Source organism: Lissotriton helveticus, chromosome 8, assembly GCF_964261635.1.
Source record: "Lissotriton helveticus chromosome 8, aLisHel1.1, whole genome shotgun sequence".
Lineage (NCBI taxonomy): Eukaryota > Metazoa > Chordata > Amphibia > Caudata > Salamandridae > Lissotriton > Lissotriton helveticus.
Window position 1 is genome coordinate 1,606,267 of NC_136069.1, and position 21,744 is coordinate 1,628,010.

At 50.4% G+C, this 21,744-nt stretch overlaps 1 long non-coding RNA gene across 1 annotated transcript in view; it reads left to right on the forward strand.

Annotated features, from left to right (window-relative positions):
- LOC144772196 (uncharacterized) overlaps positions 1 to 21,744 on the forward strand; it is a 96,856-nt gene that overhangs the window by 49,719 nt on the left and 25,393 nt on the right. The window contains exon 2 of the long non-coding RNA XR_013599686.1: positions 6,626 to 6,667. This is a non-coding gene — a long non-coding RNA (uncharacterized LOC144772196). The remainder of the gene's footprint in view (positions 1 to 6,625; positions 6,668 to 21,744) is intronic.

Here is a 21,744-nt window from a genome sequence, read left to right on the forward strand (position 1 = left end):
GCTCCGGCGGCAGGTTAGCCCAGCACCATGTGACTCTGGGCAATAGCTCGCTTAATCTTCCCGACGGCCCCCCAGCGCCTAGAGACCCTTACGGGTGATTATGCGCTTTACAAATGTGGACTTTACTTACTCAAGATGAACAGCACCATGAATACTCTTGTGTGGGACTGAAGACAAACAGCACCATGAATTCTCCAGAGTGGGACTGAAGAAGAACAGCACCACGAATACTCTAGTGTGGGACTGAAGAAGAACAGCACCATGAATACTCCAGAGTGGGACTGAAGAAGAACAGCAACGTGAATACTCTAGTGTGGGACTGAAGAACAGCAACATGAATACTCTAGAGTAGGAGTGTAGATGAACAGCACCATAAAAACTCTACTGTGTTACTGAAGAACAGCACCATAAATACTCTACTGTGTTACTGAAGAAGAACAGCACCATGAATACTCTAGTCTGGGACTGAAGAAGAACAGCGCTCTGTCTACTCTAGTGTGGGACTGAAGAAGAACAGCACCATGAATACTCTTGTGTGGGACTGAAGACAAACAGCACCACGAATACTCTAGTGTGGGACTGAAGAAGAACAGCACCATGAATACTCTAGAGCGGGACTGAAAAAGAACAGCACCATAAATATTCTAGTGTGGGACTGAAGAAGAACAGCACCATGAATACTCTAAAGTGGGACTGAAAAAGAACAGCACCATAAATACTCTAGTGTGGGACTGAAGAAGAACAGCACCATGAATACTCTAGTGTGGGACTGAAGAAGAACAGCACCATGAATACTCCAGAGTGGGACTGAAGAAGAACAGCACCACGAATACTCTAGTGTGGGACTGAAGAAGAACAGCACCATGAATACTCCAGAGTGGGACTGAAGAACAGCACCATGAATACTCTAGTGTGGGACTGAAGAACAGCAACTTGAATACTCTAGTGTGGGGCTGAAGAACAGCAACATGAATACTCTAGAGTAGGAGTGTAGAGGAACAGCACCATAAATAATCTACTGTGTTGCTGAAGAACAGCACCATAAATACTCTACTGTGTTACTGAAGAAGAACAGCACCATGAATACTCTAGAGTGGGACTGAAAAAGAACAGCACCATGAATACTCTAGAGTAGGACTGAAAAAGAACAGCACCATGAATACTCTAGTGTGGGACTGAAGAAGAACAGCACCATAAATACTCTAGTGTGGGACTGAAGAAGAACATCACCACGAATACTCTAGTGTGGGACTGAAGAAGAACAGCACCATGAATGCTCTACTGTGTTACTGAAGAAGAACAGCACCATGAATACTCTAGAGTGGGACTGAAGAAGAACAGCACCATGAATACTCTAGCGTGGAACTGAAGAACAGCACCATGAATGTTCTAGTCTGGGACTGAAGAAGACCAGCAGTGTGGGTTATGTAGTGCAGGTACGTACGTCCGTGTTAGGAATTTCCCTCTTCTTCTGTGTCAAGGGTTCTGTCTTTGTGAATCGATATCTGTAGAATGATTGGGTCTGTCTCTGGCCTGCTCAGTCATAGCCAGAAACAAAGAATTAGAATAATTGCTAGGCCTACAGCACCTTCTCCAGACATCGCTTTCCTGATGCCTGAACTTAGCGCAGCAGCAGCTACCCAGGACTAACTTTGATCCAAACCAACCTACATGGAAGGTACCTTTAATAGTAACCTGTCTGTGCTGCTAACTAACCCATCCTATATTTCAGGTCATAGGATTGGATGATGAATGGGTAAGGGGCCTCAGAAAGTTGAAGAGACTCAGGCCCTTCTGAGCTTGGGCCTGGATCCTTCTGTCTTTCTCTTGGGGGGCTTCTTCCCTGGAGATGACTCATCCTTAAAGGACCCTTGCTGAGGCTGAACCTTTCCATGGGTCCAGACATAGCACCCACAGAGTGCAAAGTACCATTCTCTACAGAGGCTGTTATACTCCTTTGTTCTCTGCGCAGACTCTGCCACAAGAGACTCATACTCAAAACTTTCTGACTCAGGCAGTCCTCTGGCTCATCCAACAATCCAGGTGGCCAATCGCACTCTCTACAGGCAGATTGGCAGCCAGGCCCTCTTCTCAGAAGTCCTCTGCCCACTCCTCTGTTGCTAGGAGATACCTGTCAGTTATCCCACCTCCTCTGGGCAGTGATAGACCTGCCATGTAATTGAACCAAAACCACCCGCACCAAGAACCTACCAGTGACCAAGTCACTGTATGGAACTGTCCATTCACTCTGTGGTCCGGGATCCAACACATGACCATGTGACTTAACTTGGAGCAGGTACACTACACCTGATGCATTAGACTCCACTTGTGGATGAACCTGAGGCAGGTGCACTTCCACTGACACCTTAGACCCTACTTCTGAATGAACCTGGAGCAGGCGCACTTCCAGTGACACATTAGACCCTACTTTTGAATCAACCTGGAGCAAGTACACTTCCACTGACACTTTAGACCCTACTTGTGGATGCCCCTGGAGCAGGTACACTTCCACTGACATGTTAGACCCTACTTGAGGATGAACCTGGAGCAGGTATTTGATATCTTAGATACTTTTCTCGACACTGTGCTGCCAGTGACCGACCTGATTGGATTTTGAAAGATAGTTTTGGACAAACCAATTAATATATCAATCAATCAATCAATCAAGGCATTTGTATAGCGCGCTACTCACCCGGAGTGTCTCAAGGCGCTTGGGGAGGGGGGGTCCGCTACTGCTCGAACAGCCAGGTCTTGAGCTGCTTCCTGAAGGCGAGGTGGTCCTGGGTCAGGCGGAGGTGGGTCGGGAGGGAGTTCCAGGTCTTGGCGGCGAGGTAGGAGAAGGACCTTCCCCCTGTGGTGGCTCTTCGGATGCGGGGGACGGCGGCGAGGGCGTGGCCAGTCGATCGAAGCAGGCGTTTGGGAGCGTAGAAATTGAGGCGGCTGTTGAGGTATCCTGGGCCTTGGTTGTGCAGGGCTTTGTGTGCGTGGGTGAGGAGACGGAAGGTGATTCTCTTGTTGACCGGGAGCCAGTGCAGGTCTCTCAGGTGTCCAGAGATGTGGTTGCGACGGGGGATGTCCATGATGAGTCATGCTGAGGCGTTCTGGATCCGCTGGAGTCTCTTCTGGAGTTTGGCGGTGGTTCCGGCGTGGAGGGAGTTGCCGTAGTCCAGTCGGCTGGTGACGAGGGCCTGGGTGACCGTCTTCCTGGTCTCGGTGGAGTTCCACCGGAAGATCTTGCGTAGCATGCGTAGGATGTTAAAGCACGACGAGGAGACGGCGTTGACTTGTCTGGTCATGGAGAGGGCGGAGTCCAGGATGAAGCCCAGGTTGCGTGCGTGGTCTGTTGGTTTGGGTGCGCTGCCTAGGGCGGGGGGCCACCAGGAGTCGTCCCAGGCGGAGGGTGAGGATCCCAGGATGAGGACTTCCGTCTTGTCCAAGTTCAGTTTCAGGCGGCTGTTCTTCATCCATTCGGCTACCTCTTTCATCCCTTCGTGTAGGTTGGCTCTGGCGGTGGCGGGGTCGTTGGTGAGGGAGAGGATCAGCTGGGTGTCGTCGGCGAAGGAGATGATGTTGAGGTTGTGCTGGCGTTTGATGGCTGCGAGGGGACTCATGTAGACGTTGAAGAGGGTTGGGCTGAGCGAGGAGCCTTGAGGAATGCCGCAGAAGACTTCGGTGGCTTCTGATCTGAACGGGGGGAAGCGGACTCTCTGTGTCCTTCCGGCGAGGAAGGAGATGGTCCACTCCAGTGCCTTCTCCTGGATTCCGACGTTGCTGAGGCGCTGTACTAGGGTACGGTGGCAGACCGTGTCGAAGGCCGCGGAGAGGTCTAGGAGGATGAGGGCCGCTGGTTCTCCGTTGTCGAGCAGAGCTCGGATGTCATCGGTGGCTGCGATCAGGGCGGTCTCGGTGCTGTGGTTGGCCCGGAAGCCAGACTGCGAGAGGTCGAGGGATCCGTTCGTCTCGAGGAAGGCGGCCAGATGCTTGTTGACGGTCTTCTCGATGACTTTAGCGGGGAACGGGAGCAGCGAGATGGGTCGGTAGTTCTTGAGGTCGGTGGGGTCGGCTGATGGCTTCTTTAGTAGGGCGCTGAGTTCGGCGTGCTTCCAGTTCTCCGGGAAGGTAGCGGTGTTGAAGGAGGTGTTGATGATGTCCCGCAGGTGGGGTGCGATGACAGCGTCGGCCTTGTTGAAGACGTGGTAAGGGCAAGGGTCGGTCGGAGATCCGGAGTGGATGGAGTTCATCGTGCGGACGGTGTCTTCGGCGCTGATCGGGGTCCAGGCGCGGAGGGTGGTGGTGGGGGGCGGTGGTTCGGTTGTGGCGTGCGTCGGTTGGGTGCTGAAGCTGTTGTCTATGTCCGCGATCTTGTTGTGGAAGTAGGAGGCGAGGGAGTTACAGAGGTCTTGCGAAGGGGTGATGTTTCCGGCATTGGGGTTGGAGAGCTCTTTAATGATGTTGAAGAGTTCCTTGCTGTTGTGTGCGTTGTTGTCCAGTCGTTCCTTGAATGCAGTTTTCTTGGTGGTGTGGATCAGTTGGTGGTGTTTTCGGGTGGCGAGCTTGAGGGCAGTCATGTTGTCTGGTGTTGGGTCTCTGCGCCAGGCTTTCTCAAGGGCTCTGCAGTTCTTCTTCGAGTTCTTGAGTTCGTTGGTGAACCATGGGGCTTTCTTGCTGCCGGGTCTGCTAGGCGGGGTCTTCAGAGGGGTGAGGTCATCTGCGCAGTCGTTGATCCACTTTGAGAGGTTGGTGGCCGCTTGGCTGGGGTTCGTTGCGCTGGTGGGTGGGTTCTTGCTCAGGGAAGTTGCGAGCTGGTCGGCTGTGATCTTGTTCCAGCTTCTGCGTGCAACCTGTTGCTGTTGGTGGTGGATCGTGGTCCTTTTGAAGCTGAAGTGGACGCAGCTGTGGTCCGTCCAGTGGAGTCCGGTGGCGTGGCTGAAGGCGATGTCCTTGCTGGAGGAGAAGATGGGGTCGAGTGTGTGTCCGGCGTAGTGGGTGGGGGTGGTCACCAGTTGCTTGAGTCCGAGGTTAGCGAGGTTGTCCAGCAGGGTGGTGGTGTTGCGGTCGTTGTTGTTCTCCAGGTGGAAGTTGAGGTCCCCGAGGAGGATGCAGTCAGCGGAGGGGAGGGCATGCGGGCAGATGAAGTCGGCGATGTCCTCGCTGAATTGTGTGCATGGTCCCGGGGGTCTGTAGATGAGGGTGCCTCTGAGGGTGGTCTTGGGGTTGATGTGGATCTGGAAGTGCAGGTGCTCGGCGGGTGCGAGGGTGTCGTCGGTGTTGGTCGTGATGCGGATGGAGTTCCTGTGGATGATGGCGATGCCTCCTCCTGTCTGGTTGACGCGGTCCCTCCGGATGATCTTGTAGCCGTCCGGGATGGTGATGGCGATGTCGGGCGCTGAGGAGGCATTCATCCAGGTTTCCGTGAGGAAGGCGACGTCTGGGGTTGTGGTGTCGAGCAGGTGCCAGAGCTCGACCGCGGGTCTGTGGACTGAGCGGGTGTTGAGCAGGATGCACTTCAGGTGACTGCTGCTGTTGCTCGTCGAGGTCTTGGGCACTGCTGGGGTGGTGCAGGTCCGGATGCAGGTGTATTTGCAGGAGTTGCAGCAGAAGGGTCCGTGGGTGCGTCTCGGGGTGGCTCAGTAGCAGCCCGGGAGTCTTCCGGCGTTGAGTGCGTTGAGGTCGGTGGCGGTGTAGGTCCGGCGGGAGGGCTGGTGACTGCGGGAGCCAGGGGTCCTGGCACTGGGCGCGGTCCAGGTGTGGACGGGCGCAGACGGGCTTACCTTTGGCGCGCCTTCAGCGCACAATCGGCGCGCCCGCTGCGCGTCAACGCTGCGCGTGCGCACGGCCGCCATTTATGGCAAAGTGCAGGGAGGAGGAGCAGCTGGGAGGCGGGAGCGGGGAGGGTACAGAAAAAAAGGGGGCGTGTCCACACTCCCGGCGGCGGGAAGCGGGGAGCGGGGCGGGTGGGCGCGGGAGGCACTGCACATGGGGACAACAACACAGGTAAAGGAACAAGAAGGGAAAGAAATAAAGGTTACAATACAATACAATGACACTTTAAAAATCAGCAAGGAAAAGCGGCAAACAACGAGCGAGGGCGGGGGGGGGGCGTGGCCAGGAGAAGGAAGGCTCAGCGAGGCTGAGAGCAGCGGCAGACGGGGGCACACGCGACAGCTGATGGCCGTGCGGCGCGGGGGTGTCCTAAGAATAGGGCACACTCACCTGTACCGCACGGTCGCCATTTATGGCCAAGTGCTAGGAGGAGGAGCAGCTGGGAGGCGGGAGCGGGGAGGGTACAGAAAAAAAGGGGGCGTGTCCACACTCCCGGCGGCGGGAAGCGGGGAGCGGGGCGGGTGGGCGCGGGGGGCACTGCACAGGGGGACAACAACACGGGTAAAGGAACAAGAAGGGAAAGAAATAAAGGTTACGATACAATACAATGACACTTTAAAAAACAGCAAGGAAAAGCGGCAAACAACGAGTGACGGCGGGGGGGGCGTGGCCAGGAGAAGGAAGGCTCAGCGAGGCTGAGAGCAGCGGCAGGCGGGGGCACACGCGACAGCTGGTGGCCGTGCGGCGCGGGGGTGTCCTAAGAATAGGTCACTGGATTAACCTTTTTTATTTCTATTTATAGATGATATCGATTCCAAGTTATTAGAAATCCTAAGGGCACCGGGTGAGTATAATTGAATTCAATAGTCAATTTTGTACTGAATCGTTTGTATTTTTTACATTACATTCCATAGACATTAAATACTTGAATTTTTATCTGATGCTAGCTTTCCCTAGACTTGCAGGATTGTAATGTGGAGATGTGTGTTGTTTCTGACCACACTGGTTTTGGGTGTGTGTGTATACATGGATGTGCATGTGCATGTGTGTGGTTTTTGCGCATATGTGTGTGTGTGTGTGAGTGTGTGTTTGTGATCCAGAAAATCCTCTTACCTGGTGGTTTTAAACAAACCTGAAAATGCTTTTTACCTTTGAGAGAAAGCTGTCTGCTTTTCCAAAGAGCATGTCAACGTTAGTTTACCATATCTTAAAGCAACAAGGGAACCCAAAAGGATCAGCCAGGGACCTTGGGAAGTACTTCTTATAAGCAACAATGGTCCCGGGAAAGGGAGGATATTAAGAGCAATAAATGAAGACTCAATCGTGACTATATGTGAATGACATTTCCAGCCGGACAGAGGTCTAATATTTACTTTGGACAATGGAAGGAATTTTTTTTACAGAACAATACAAAAAGTGGCACACAAGCCTGTGACCCACTGAACACATGAAAAATAGTTACAAGCAGGGAGAACGACAGATAAAGGGCTTTAGGCAAAGCTTTACGGTTTGTTGTGCTTGGCTAGTGAACAATGTCAAAAAGGCAACAAATCGCATTACACACTTTTACAATTAGGTACACGCAAGGTTTGAATTGTATCAGGTGTTTCAAGTGTCGACGGCATTTCGATCCGACTTATAATTCGCGGATCATCATCAGGACATTGAATATTATGCCAAATACTTAGAAAAGCCTCTGTACAACCAAGCCAGAGGGGAGTCTTCTCCCTGTGTCCATTTGAGCCTCATAGGCAGGCTCTTGTTGTTGTTGTTGTTGTTTCCACAGTGGAGCTGCACAACTCGCAACTCAAGAATCACAGCCCAGTTTCAAGGGAAAAGTCTCTTCTTTCAGGATAGGGCAGTCACCCAACAGGCAAATGCTCTTAGCGATCCTATCCAGTGTCTCAGGCAGTGCACCAGTTTACTTCACTTTAATCTAACAGGCACCAGAGACACAGCACCTGTACCCTAAACTCAAGTCCTTCCCTAACTTCTGTATTGCTCTGCTGACGCACTGCTCATTCGTTGGAGCCAAATATTACATCCAGTGTACTCCGGTATCTCTTAACCAAGAAACAAAGGTGCAAACTTGTATTCACTTCGGGCCAGAATTCAAAGGCCTGAACAAATGGTCTTTATACAAGGCACAGAAACAGTCTATGAACAGAGAGGATAGGGTCAGAATACTTTCTAGTCTTGGGATGCCACATATATTAGCAAGGCCCCCAAGAACCACTTTCATCTATCTTTGAGAGAGTAAAAAAAAACAACATCCTGGACCTATTGGCAAGTATAAAAGGAACTCTTTGGTGAACTGACAAGAGTAATACATCACCCAATCCCAAGCAGCCAAGGAAGTCTGTATTCATTTACTAAACTCAGAGAAAAACAACACAGACATACTCTAAATCCCTACATTGGTGTATTCCTGTGTACTAATCTGAAAACCCTCAAAAAAGGAAATGTTCTACACTTTTGCTCATAAACTTTACATTACTTGTACAGGACTGCAGACACTTCTTAAATGATTCTTCTTAATAAAAAGCACCTACATTCTATCATTGTACGCTTAGGACCATGCTCTCATGTTATAGGATGTAATGTAAATGTAAATGTATTGCAACTTATATAGCGCACGTATCACCCGAAGGTATCAAGGCGCTTGCTTAGGGAACCCGTCCTGGTATTCCCCTGTGAGATACCCCAGCAGGGTATCCACAAGGTGAAAGCCAGGCATCCCGCCGTGAGGGGCCGTAGTGGAGATTAAGCAAGCTATTGCCCAGAGTCGCAGAGTATGACCCCGTGAGTCGAGTAGGCACCGGAGCGAGAATTGTCAAGTCCGTGGAATTTGGAGCCCGAGACCCGCCGAGGCGGGGAATCGAACCCTGGTCCACGGCTGATCTCAGCTTCCGGGTCTGCCGCCTCTAACCACTGAGCCACGCTTCTCCACAGGAAAACCTAAAACTGCTACTTTAACAGGAGTTCCTTTCTATAAAACCCTGGCGCATATTACCAAGGGGGGCGATAGGCAATTATCGCCGATTTAGCGGCCGTTTTCGGCCGCTAAGCTGCGATAATTCTATCGCCCTATTAGCAAGCTGTCGCTAACTGATGTTAGAGACAGCTGTTAGGCGATAGCGAGCGGTTTGGGGCCCGCTTTGCATGTCAGCGATGTTTATCGCTAATGACATGCAAAGTGGGCGTACCCAACCAGTTAGCGACTGAAAGCAGTCGCTAACGTCGCTAACGCCTATTAGCAAGGCAGGCGTAGCGATGGAAATATTCGCGCTAAGCGGAAATATCTCCAAATACTAACACCTGCCCAGACCAGTTCTTAGCCATGTTATCCAATGGGAGGTGGATAACATGGCTAAGAGCATTTCCTCACTAATGTGTGAATATCGCTGTATTCTCAGCGATATTCACACATTTCGCCGCTATCGCTGGATATTTTAGCACAATGAAGAAAAACGTTGCTAATAGCATGTTTTCTCCGCTAACATATCCAGCGATAGGCAGGGTTAAAAAAATGCGCTAAGCGCATTTTGCGATAAATATCGCTATTCCTTGGTAATATGCCCCAATATTTCCTTCAAAACATTTTTTGCTAAGGATCACATGCGCATCTTCCCTGCGTTCTATTTTTTATGATCCAAACTATGCAACATCAGCTCTAATAAGGACTGTCAGTTTATTTACACAGACTAGCTAATAAAAACTAGCAATGCCCTTGCAAAACTATGTGGGATGGGTATGCTCAGACGTGAGTCCCATGCTCTCCACACCACTGGAGTCAAGCTATCCTGGCTGAAGACGGCTGATAGTCAGAAACCGGTCCTAGGATGCTTGTTTCCGGTCCAGGGAAGACATGGCTTGGCAGTTTGGGCTGGACTGTTCCCATGAGGCACAGGGTCAAGGCTGATTTGCATATGGCCATGTCTGAACTGGGGTGGTGTGGAGTGCAAAAAAACGATGGATTTATGCCCAGATCTCTGTACTGGGGTGAATGTATGACATTGTTCTACATTCTGTCAATCAACTGTTGTTTTTGTATTTGTCATCCCGAGTTGGATGAGTATGCTCAGACGTGAGTCCCATGCTCTCCACACCACTGGAGTCAAGCTATCCTGGCTGAAGATGGCTGATAGCCAGGAACCGGTCCTAGGATGCTTGATTCCGGTCCAGAAAAGACATGGCTTGGCAGTTCGGGCTGGACTGTTCCCATGAGGCATAATGTCAAGGCTGATTTGCATATGGCCATGTCTGAACTGGGGTGGTGTGGAGTGCAAAAAAACGATGGATATAGGCCCAGATCTCTGTACTGGCGTGAATGTATGACATTGTTCTACATTCTGTCCATCAACTGTTGTTTTTGCATTTGTCACCCCAAGTGGGATGGGTATGCTCAGACGTGAGTCCCATGCTCTCCACACCACTGGAGTCAAGCTATCCTGGCTGAAGACAGCTGATAGCCAGAAACCGGTCCTAGGATGCTTGGTTCCGGTCCAGGAAAGACATGGCTTGGCAGTTCGGGCTGGACTGTTCCCATGAGGCACAGGGTCCAGGTTGATTTGCATATGGCCATGTCTGAACTGGGGTGGTGTGGGGTGCAAAAAACGATGGATTTAGGCCCAGATCTCTGTACTGGGGTGAATGTATGACATTGTTCTACATTCTGTCCATCAACAACAATCTAGACTACTGATCCTGTCATAATTTCATCAAACAGGATGGGCAGTAACATAACATATTTATTCATTTTATTAATGCTAACAATGTTTAAAACAGTATTACTGAATAGCCAATTTAATGTCTCATTGCTATTTCACAGACAATTTAGACAGGCTAAAAGAAATTGAGAAAAAGAGAGAGCAACATACATATTACCTAGCCTCAATTTGTAGAGGAGAAAGCCTCCTTTCCCCATTTTGACAGTAGGAAACCTGAAACAGGGTTCACTTCTGTCAACACTATCAACCCCTATTTGTAGCGACTGGGCATAAACAAAGTTATAGGAGGTACATAGCACTTTTGAGAGAGATAAAAAAATACATGAATACCCAAACCCCAATCCTTTTAGCAAATGTACAAGTGAAACATGGGGGCGAATGAATTCAAACTAAATTTCATTGCCTTAGCTTTTTTTTTTTACAGTAAACCTCAGACAAAAAGCATTAGTGCTGTATAAAAAAATGAAAGCTATCTGTTAATCAAAGTTCACATATACCATTATATAGTTTTCTATCATATGAGTGCATAAAGTGCTTGCTTTTGCCAAAAAAAGTAAAGCTTCTCCTTCTTTCTCTGCGCTGCCATCTTGTCTTTCAAAAAGTTTCAGATGTCAAAATGTCAAAGCAGACTCTGGTAGCCCTGCCAGGCTTCTAAATATAGAACTGACTTTTAACTCTTCCCAGCTGTCCTATTCTGTGTGCGAATGCATCCCCATTCCCCTGTTTGTCAGTTTTAGGGTTAAGAGAATAACTTCTGCTCATTTTTTATACATATTTTTAGTTATAAGCAGTGTGCAGTAGACATTTGCAGCAATATAAAGGTCACCTATTTGTTTTATACCTAAATGTATGCATTTACTGAAGCCTAAGGCACTTTAAAACTGCTCTGAATGCACAATTTTTTTTTAAATTAGTGAATTTTTCCTATTTTCGACTTTGATATTTGGGGCACTTAAAAATGAATATACTATCATTTTTTTGCATAATAATCATCCTCAGAATGTTCTTTAGATAGCCCAGGAATAAAAAATTTGAAATATATTATAATTATCCTTTAAAAAAATGGGTTTATTACGCCTCACAGAGAGATATTTCATATGCAAATGTCCTCATTATGCGGTACAACACAACTTAAATTTAATTTTAATGCTAGGAGGTCACAGTATGAGTATTAAGCTTTATACAAATTAAAAAACTAATTTAATGGCACTCATTTTTTAAATATTTGTTCATAATTAATAATGTTTTTACATTTTTTCAATAAAACCAATCATTTTGATAATTCCACATAGGAAAAGCAAGCTGCATCCCTTGCCTATCATATTTAGACGCATTCATTCATAAGCCTAAGCACAGAAGCCTAACTTGAAACATGAAAAGTTTTGCGCCACTTTTTTAAAAGGACAGTCATTGTTTAAAACCAGAACCACAGATATGCTTATTTAAAAAGGCTTGAAGAAAGGAAATCCTTACTTTATAGTTCAAGTTCAAGTTCAAGTTCAGGCATTTGTAAAGCGCACTACTCACCCAGAGGGTCTCAAGGCGCTAGAGGGAGGGGTTCATTGTTTATCGAATAGCCAAGTTTTCAGTTCTTTTCTGAAGGAGATGTGATTTTGAGTAAGGCGGAGGTGGGTGGGGAGTGAGTTCCAGGTCTTGGCAGCCAGGAAGGAGAAGGATCTGCCACCCATGGTGGTTTTTCGGATGCGCGGGACTGCGGCGAGGGCTTGAATGGATGATCTTAGTTGGCGGGTGGGATAGTAGAAGGATAGTCGGGAGTTGAGGCATTCTGGTCCTAGATTATAAAGGGCCTTGTGTGCGTGGGTAAGAAGGCGGAAAGTAATTCTTTTGTTGACGGGAAGCCAGTGGAGGTTTTTTAAGTGACCGGTGATGTGCTCTTGGCGCGGGATGTCTAATATGAGTCTCGCTGATGCGTTTTGGATGCGCTGGAGCTTTTTCTGCAATTTTGTTGTAATTCCGGCGTAGAGAGTGTTGCCATAGTCCAGTCGACTCGTGACCAGTGCATGGGTGACAGTCTTTCTTGTTTCGAGGGGGATCCAGCGGAAGATCTTTTTGAGAATGCGAAGGACGTTGAAGCAGGAGGACGAAACGGCGTTGACTTGTCTGGACATTGAGAGAGAGGAGTCTAGAATGAAGCCAAGGTTACGTGCGTGGTCAGTGGGTGTGGGCGCTGATCCCAAAGCGGAAGGCCACCAAGAGTTGTCCCAAGCTGAGGGGGAGGATCCAAGGATGAGCACCTCAGTTTTGTCTGAGTTGAGTTTTAAGCGGCTCTGTTTCATCCAATCGGCTACTTCTTTCATACCTTCGTGAAGGTTGTCCTTGGCGGTGTTGGGGTCTTTGGTAAGGGAAAGTATCAGCTGGGTGTCGTCGGCGTAGGAGATGATGTTGAGGTTGTGTCGACGTGCGATGGAGGCGAGGGGACTCATGTAGACGTTGAAGAGGGTGGGACTGAGTGAGGAGCCTTGAGGTACGCCGCAGATGACTTCGGTGGGCTCTGAGTAGAAAGGGGGGAGTCGGACTCTCTGTGTTCTCCCGGCTAGGAACGAGATGATCCAGTCCAAGGCTTTTCCTTGTATGCCGATGTTGTTGAGGCGTTGTATGAGGGTGTTGTGACAAACAGTGTCGAAGGCGGCGGAGAGGTCAAGAAGAATGAGGGCCACTGTTTCACCGTTGTCCAGGAGTGCTCGGATGTCGTCGGTCGCCGCAATGAGGGCGGTCTCGGTGCTGTGTTTGGCTCGAAAGCCGTTCTGTGAGGGATCCAGGGAGTTGTTGGATTCAAGGAAGGCTGCGAGTTGGCTGTTGACGGCTTTCTCGATGACTTTGGCCGGGAAAGGGAGGAGGGAGATGGGTCGGTAATTTTTCAGTTCTGAGGGGTCTGCTGTTGTTTTTTTAGAAGGGCGCTGAGTTCGGCGTGTTTCCATATTTCTGGAAAGGTGGCTGAGTTGAAGGAGCAGTTGATGACATCGCGGAGTTGGGGAGCGATGATGGAGTCAGCTTTGTTGAAGATGTAGTGGGGGCAGGGGTCAGAAGGTGAGCCAGAGTGGATTGAGTTCATGAGGCGAATGGTATCTTCAATGGTGATTGGGTTCCAGGAATTGAGGTAGTTAGTTGGAGGGGTGGGAACAGAAGGGGGTGGGGTGAGTTGGTCATTGGGAGTGTTCTTGAAGCTGTTGTGGATGTCGGCAATTTTGTTGTAGAAGAAGGAGGATAGTGCATTGCAGAGGTCTTGGGAGTTAGTGATGTCGTTGGATGCTGCGGGAGGGTTGGTGAATTCTTTGACGATATTGAAGAGTTCCTTGCTGTTATGAGAATTGTTGTCGAGACGGTCCTTAAATGCTGATTTCTTGGCGGATCGGATCAGTTGGTGGTGTTTGCGGGTGGCTGTCTTGAGGGAGGTCATGTTGTCTGAGGTAGGTTCTTTTCTCCAATTCTTTTCCAGGGTGCGGCATGTCTTCTTGGATTTTTTGAGGTCATCATTGAACCAGGGAGCCTTTTTGCTGAATGATTTCAACTGGTGTTTTTTCAGGGGTGCTAGTTCGTCTTTATATGTTTGCCTGTTATACAAAATAATGAACCTGATTTTTTTTTGTCAAAGGTATGTTTATTAATATTTTAACACAAAAACATGCGATAATCCCGCACATCGTCCCACGCAGGGGGTAGCAATGAAATCAAAGCCCATAGGCAACATATTGAAGCAAGACGAAACTCCATTTAGCCAGTCCCTTAACACACAAGGTAGCTCTCTGGAGGATACAGCTTCTAACATATAAGGGGAATACCAAACGGCTTGCCAATTTAAGTGGGGAAGTTGCGAAGGCTCAGGGTGGATGCCCTCTCGGTGGCTCGGATGGCAGCCTATGGTCCTAAGGCAAAAATTGATAGCCACCGCAATGCGGTAAGTCTATCGGATAGCTTCCACACTCAAGTTCCCCTGCAGGCATTGCAGTAGAGGAACGATAAGTAGGAATATCACACAAACAACAACAAAATACAAAAAACCCTCCCCCCAAAACCCTCTCCCTCCCCAGTGGTGGTAGCAATTTACAGAAAACAGAGGTCAAGTACGCATAGTGTCAGGAAATCACAATTAGAATAGGTGGAGGGCTCTAACGCTAGCAGGACACACTGCAGATGGAAGACCCTTGGAGAGAAAAGTGACCAATGGGCCCCAGCGGAATTCAAAGTTCTTTAAATCATCCAGGAAGATGTCAGCCATCCTCTCTAAGCTCAGTAGATTCCATAGGCGCGAATGCCAAAGGGAGATAGCCGGTGCCTCCTTCCTTTTCATTGCAGCAGCTAGGGTGAGCTTGGCCGCCCGATGCAGAGCCACATAATCTTTTGTCTGCCTTAGTTTGATGCTCGAGACTGGGATCACGGAGACTTAGTAGGGTAGTGGAGATCGAAACAGGGATAGGGTAACCCAACATTTCCTTAATATGGGCAAGAATTTCCTCCCAGAGCGGACGAATTCCGGGGCAGTCCCACCAGATATGCTGAAATTCCCCTAGTAGCCCACACCCCCTCCAGCATCTATCAGAAGTGCCAGGGAATATCTGTCTCAACTTGGCTGGGTGTAAGTACCAATCCATCATGGTTTTCAGGTGCGCCTCCCTAAGTTCCACGGAGTGGTTAAACTTCGCTATATCTGACCATAAGTGTGTCCACTCAGCGTCAGAGATGTCTCGTTGAAGGACTCCCTCCCACATGGACATGTATCGAGGTCTAGGGGAAAGTGCAGTGGAAAGCAGGAACCCATATATGAAAGTGATGGCACCCTTCATGGAGAAAGTCTTGGTAAGGAAGGCCTCGAACTTCGTGAGGGGCCGTGTAGCTGCATCTCTCAATTGAGGGGACAGCGCCCAGTGAAGTAATTGAGCGTGATGATATCGTTCATTATCCTGGACCTACAGCTGTCAAAAGTGAGCGGGTCAAAGTTATGGAATAGGTGTGTTAATGCCAGGCAGCCTTCCTCCTTCCAAGCCTCAAAGGGACCCTCGGTCATCGCTGGGGGAAAAGCCGGATCGAAATGTATGGGCGTAAAGGGGGAAGGAAAGGTAGTCCACCTGGCAAGGTAGTCCACCTGGCAAGACCACTGACTCATTGTCAGTGAAATTGCTCTCCCACCCTCACAGCTCCACCATTAAGTGAGGTGCCCCTGCCCCTGCACTCTTGAGTGTTAGTGATCGAGGCCCTCCTCCACCCGCAGGTTTCCCTGCGCCTCATCCCTGGTGGTCCAGTGGACCTCTGTCTCCTTTCTCTCACTCTGCTCCTTCACTCGTTTTTCTACCCTTTCTATCTTTCACCTTTCTGCACCTTTCTGCATCTCTGCTCTTTTGTGCCTTATTTCTGCCCATTTTCCCTTTCTCTCCCTCTGCTCCTTCACTCGTTTTCACTCGTTTTTCTACCCTTTCTATCTTTCACCTTTCTGCATCTGCTCTTTTGTGCCTTATTTCTGCCCATTTTCCCTTTCTCTCCCTCTGCTCCTTCACTCGTTTTCACTCGTTTTTCTACCCTTTCTATCTTTCACCTTTCTGCACCTCTGCTCTTTTGTGCCTTATTTCTGCTCATTTTCCCTTTCTCTCCCTCTGCTCCTTCACTCGTTTTCACTCTGTGCACCGAAGGCGCGTCAAAGGCAAGCACGTCTGCGCCCGTCCGCGACCTGTCCGCGACCAGCACCAGGAACCCTGGACCTCCGCCCCGCCAACGACCAACGACCCAGCAGCACTCCACGCACTCAACCCAGGCTGCAACAAAAACTGCAAGCTAGCATCACCAGCCGACACCCATGGACCCTTCAGCTGTCACCGCTGCCGTCACACCTGCAACAACGCCAAGAACACGGATCCAGCACAACCCGCCCACAAGAACACAACCGAACCGAAGACCCTGCAATGCATCCTCCTCAACGTCCGATCCCTCCACAAACACGCCACAGAAATCTGGGACCTCCTCGACAGCACCACCCCGGACGTAGCATTCTTCACCGAAACCTGGACCAACGCCACCTCGGGACCGGACATCGCCGTCGCCATCCCCCAAGGATACAAGATCTCCAGGAAGGACCGCCCCACCCACCCAGGAGGAGGAATCGCCATCATCCACAAATCCAGCCTCCGCCTGAGCTCACTCCCTGACTAGTCCACAAAACTGATGGAACACCTTCACTTCAAGATACTGGCCAGCCCCACCGCCGCCCTCCGAGGAACCCTCATTTACCGACCCACTGGACCCCGCGGACCCTTCGCCAACTCCATCACGGACATTATCTCCCCGCATGCCATCGCATCCACCAACTACACCCTGCTGGGAGACCTCAACTTCCACCTCGACAATCAACTGGACCCCAACACCACATGCCTCCTGGAAAACCTCCACACCATTGGACTCTGCCAGATCGTGACCGAGCCCACGCACTCAGCAGGACACACCCTTGACCCCCTCTTCACTACAGGAAACTCCATCACCTTCAGCCACACCACCGAACTCCCATGGACCGACCATCGTTGCGTCCACTTCACCTTCAGAACACCCACCATCCACAGACACCAGCACCTGCTTCCACAAAGAAACTGGACCAAAATCACCGACGACCAGCTCACCTCCTCACTCAACAACTCCACCCCAACCATCGTGGAAAACGACGACCCCAACACCGCAGCCCGAACCCTGCATAGATGGATCTCGGACAGCACCAACACCACTGCCCCCCTCAAGAAAAACAACAATACCCGTGCCAAGAAAGCCAGATGGTTTACCACCGAACTTCGAGAGTCCAGGCGCACATGCCGCCGCCTCGAAAAGGCCTGGAGAAACACCAAATCCACAGAAGCCCACAACAACTTCAGAGCCGCCACCAACGCTCACCATCAACTCATCAGAGAAACGAGGAAAAAAGCGATTGAAGACAGAATCTCCACCCACGCACACAACAGCAAGGAACTCTTCAGCATCATCAAGGAGTTCGCCCAACCCACCAGCGAGTCTACCGACATCCCTCCCTCACAAGACCTCTGCGACAAACTCAGCACCTTTTTCCACCACAAAATCAAGAGCATCTACGACAACTTCGACGAAGACAACCAACACACTGAACCCTCACCAACCACCCCCGACACCCGGAAACCAGCGATTGATGACTGGACAGCCCTCACCACCGAAGACACACTGAAGACAATGAAGTCAATCCACTCAGGGGCCCCCACGGACCCCTGCCCCCACAACATCTTCAACAGAGCCGCCAACACCATCACACCCATGCTCCGCCACACCATCAACCGCTCCCTGGCGACTACTTCGTTCCCCGACGACTGGAAACACGCCGAGGTCAACCCCCTCCTAAAGAAACCCTCAGCGGACCCCACCGACCTCAAAAACTACAGACCCATCTCCCTGCTCCCTTTCCCAGCGAAAGTCATCGAGAAAGCCATCAACAGCCAACTCGCCACATTCATTGAAGAACACACCATCCTCGACTCCTCCCAATCCGGCTTCAGAAAAAACCACAGTACGGAAACCGCCCTCCTCGCCGCAACAAACGACATCCGCACCCTACTAGACAAAGGAGAAACAGTAGCCCTCATCCTCCTAGACCTATCAGCGGCGTTCGACACAGTCTACCACCGCACCCTAATACGCAGACTCTACGACGCTGGAATCCAGGACAAGGCCCTCGACTGGATCTGCTCCTTCCTCTCCGGCAGGACGCAACGGGTCAGACTCCCCCCTTTCCTCTCAGACCCCACACCTACCACCTGCGGAGTCCCCCAGGGCTCCTCCCTCAGCCCGACGCTCTTCAACGTCTACATGGCTCCACTTGCCCCCATCGTCATAACCTACAGACTCAACATCGTGTCATACGCAGACGACACCCAGCTCATCCTCTCCCTATCCAACGAGCCCAACACCGCCAGACGCAACTTTTGAGAAGGCATGGAAGCTGTCGCCAAATGGATGAAAAAAAGCTGCCTACAACTAAACACCAACAAAACAGAAGTACTCATCATGGGCCCAAACCCCGATGCCTGGAGCGACACCTGATGGCCCACGGCCCTCGGAAACCCGCCAACCCCCACAGACCACGCACGCAACCTGGGAATCATCCTGGACTCCGAGCTCAAAATGGACCGCCAGATCAACTCTGTCTCATCTTCCTGTTTCCACACCCTCCGCCTCCTTCGTAAGACCTTCAAATGGATCCCCCTCGAACACCGAAAGACAGTCACTCACGCCCTGGTCACCAGCAGACTCGACTACGGCAACGCACTCTACGCCAGAATAAACAAAAACCTCATCCGCAAGCTACAGAACATCCAGAACGCCGCCGCAAGACTGGTCCTCAACCTGCCAAAACACTGCTACATCTCCCAGCACCTGCGCACACTCCACTGGCTCCCCGTCGAGGCGAGAATCACCTTTAAGATGCTCACCCACGCACACAAGGCCCTCCACGGCACCGGACCAGCATACCTGAACAGCCGGCTCAAATTCCACGCACCCCAAAGGACCCTACGATCAGCCCAGCTCTCCTACGTCGTGGTCCCCCGCACCAGAAAGACCAGATCGGGAGGCCGCTCCTTCTCCTTCCTCGCGGCCAAAGCATGGAACGCCCTTCCGCTCCACCTCAGACAGACAACATCGCTCCCCATCTTCGCAAGAAACCTCAAAACCTGGCTCTTCGACAGACCCCCTCCTTGATGGAATGGAACCTGCAACCCCCCCCCCACCCCTAGCGCCTTGAGACCCTTACGGGTGAGTAGTTGCGCTTTAACAAACTCCTGATTGATTGATTAACCTATCATCTTTGGAAACCGAGTCCCAAACCTTCAAAGTAGTGCTGGTGGGGGTACTGATATAAACATTTTTGGGCCTGTCGCTCTTGGGCCTCCATACTAGATCCCAGATCGTCCTCCCTGCAACGCTCGTATGCATGTGTAACCAGTGTTTTTCTGACACCTGTTGAGTCCATTCTACCAATACTCGGAGTTGTGCCGCTTTAAAATAAAATTGAATGTCAGGTAACCCCACGCCTCCCTCCTTCTTTGGTCTGCGCAAAATGGCAAAGGAAAAGCATGCTCGTCCCCCTTGCCAAATAAAGCGTAGCGTCATAGATTTCACTCGCCAGAAAAAGTTCCCGTCGAGATCAATGGGAAGGGCATGAAACAAATACAACAATTTGGGAAGAAGAGACATTTTGACTACATGAATCCTCCCCAGCCATGATATAAACATTGGCTTCCAGTGGGCCAGGTGAGACTGGATCTTAGCTAATAGCGGGGGAAATTGGCCGAGTAGAGTTTCCCCAGCGTGGAAGTCAAGTGGATCCCCAGATACTGAATAGAGGATCCGGACCATGAAAGAGGTGTAAGCGCTTTGAGATGGAGGACCTCAGATTGGGGGAGAGTGAGGTTAAGGACGTAAGATTTGTCATGGTTGATTTTGAACCCCGCTACAGCTTCGAAGCGCTCCAGTTCCGCCTGCACGTGAGGGAGAGAGTGGGCCGGTTCAGAGAGGGAGAGAAGGACATCATCCGCGAAGAGAGTGATCTTATGTGACTGAGCATTGAAGGGTAGGCCTCGGATGTCGGAATTAGCTCTTACCGCCAGTGCCAAAGGTTCTATTCTTAGGGCAAAAAGCAGGAGCGATAGAGGACATCCCTGCCTGGTGCCCCGCGAGTGTTCAAAAAAGGAAGACTGATGCCCATTCACCGCTACTCTGGACCTGGGGGAGAGGTAGTTCGCCCGAATTATAGTCAAAAATTTAGAGGAGAAGCCAAAGGCAGTCAATGTCTGGAATAAAAAAAACAGTCCACCCTATCAAACGCCTTCTCGGCATCAAGCCCCACCAGAACCGCCGGAATTTTGAACTTATTGGCCTTTTCAATCAGATGAATCACCCGCCTCGTGTTGTCATGGGTCTGGTGCCCTTTAATGAACCCTGATTGGTCCGGATGGATGAGTGCTGGCATCAGGTCGTTGAGCCGTTGTGCAATTAAGGAGGAGTAAAGTTTCGCATCTAGATTCAGGAGGGCAATTGGCCTATAGGAGGCACACTTACTAGGGTCCTTCTCGGGTTTGGGTATGATGGATATCAGGGCTTCAGCCATCATTCCCGAGGTCTCGCCCTCGTCCCCCATACTGTTGAACAACCGTACTAGATACGGGCTGAGTTCAGAGGCGAAGGTCTTATAGAAAATGGCCGTGTACCCATCCGTCCCTGGGGCCTTGTGGGGCTTCAAGGCCTTAATGGCAGCCAGCACCTCTTCTCTAGTGAAGGGAGCAGAGAGCGTTTCATTCCATTCCGCTGATACCTGGGGCAGCGGTAAGGTTTGCAGATACTCTCTTTGCGCGGAGGAATCAAGAGTGTCTCCCAAATATAGGTTCTTGTAGAAGGCACCGAAGAGCTCAGCCTTAGTCTCATCTTTGTGCGTCAGTTCCCCCCAAGCGTCCTGGATACCCCCAATATACTCCCGCTCCCTCTTATCCCGTAGCTGTCTGGCGAGGTGCTTCCCTACCTTGTTGCCCTGGGAGTAGGAAAGACGTCGTAATTTTAGCAGAGTGTATTCTGCCCTATTATTGTAGTGCTCCCGAAGTTTACCTCTAACTGCTGTTAGCTGACGTACTGCTTGTCTGGAGGGGTTCGCCTTGTGCGCTTTCTCGAGAGTTGATAGTTCCTCCTCTAATTGCTCCCTTTCCCGATGCCGCTGTTTCTTGAGAGCAGCGTTCAGGGCTAAGCAATGCCCACGAACGCACGCTTTAAAGGTGTCCCATGTGGTGAAGACTGAAGTGTCCCCCGGGTCGTTAAGAGCAAAAAACTCATTGATAGCCCCCCTCAGAGTGTCACAGGAGGTTTTGTCCCGAACCAGGTACGCCGGGAAATACCATCTAGGGTTGGTCTTACCCTTCACGCCCCAAAGAAGGCACACCGCGAGCATCTATGATCAGAAACGGACAGTGGAAAAATCTTGGCCTTGCGGATATCGCCTCGGAGGGATTGGCTCAGGAAGAAGTAGTCAAGCCGGGAGTAAGAGCGATGAACGTGGGAGAAAAATGTGTAGTCTCTGGATTGGGGGTACAGGGACCGCCACGCATTAAAAAGGCCCATGTCTAGAATAGTCTGTTGCGTATCAGAGGTAAACGAGCCCATGTCGGATCTTTATGAATGAGTGCTATCT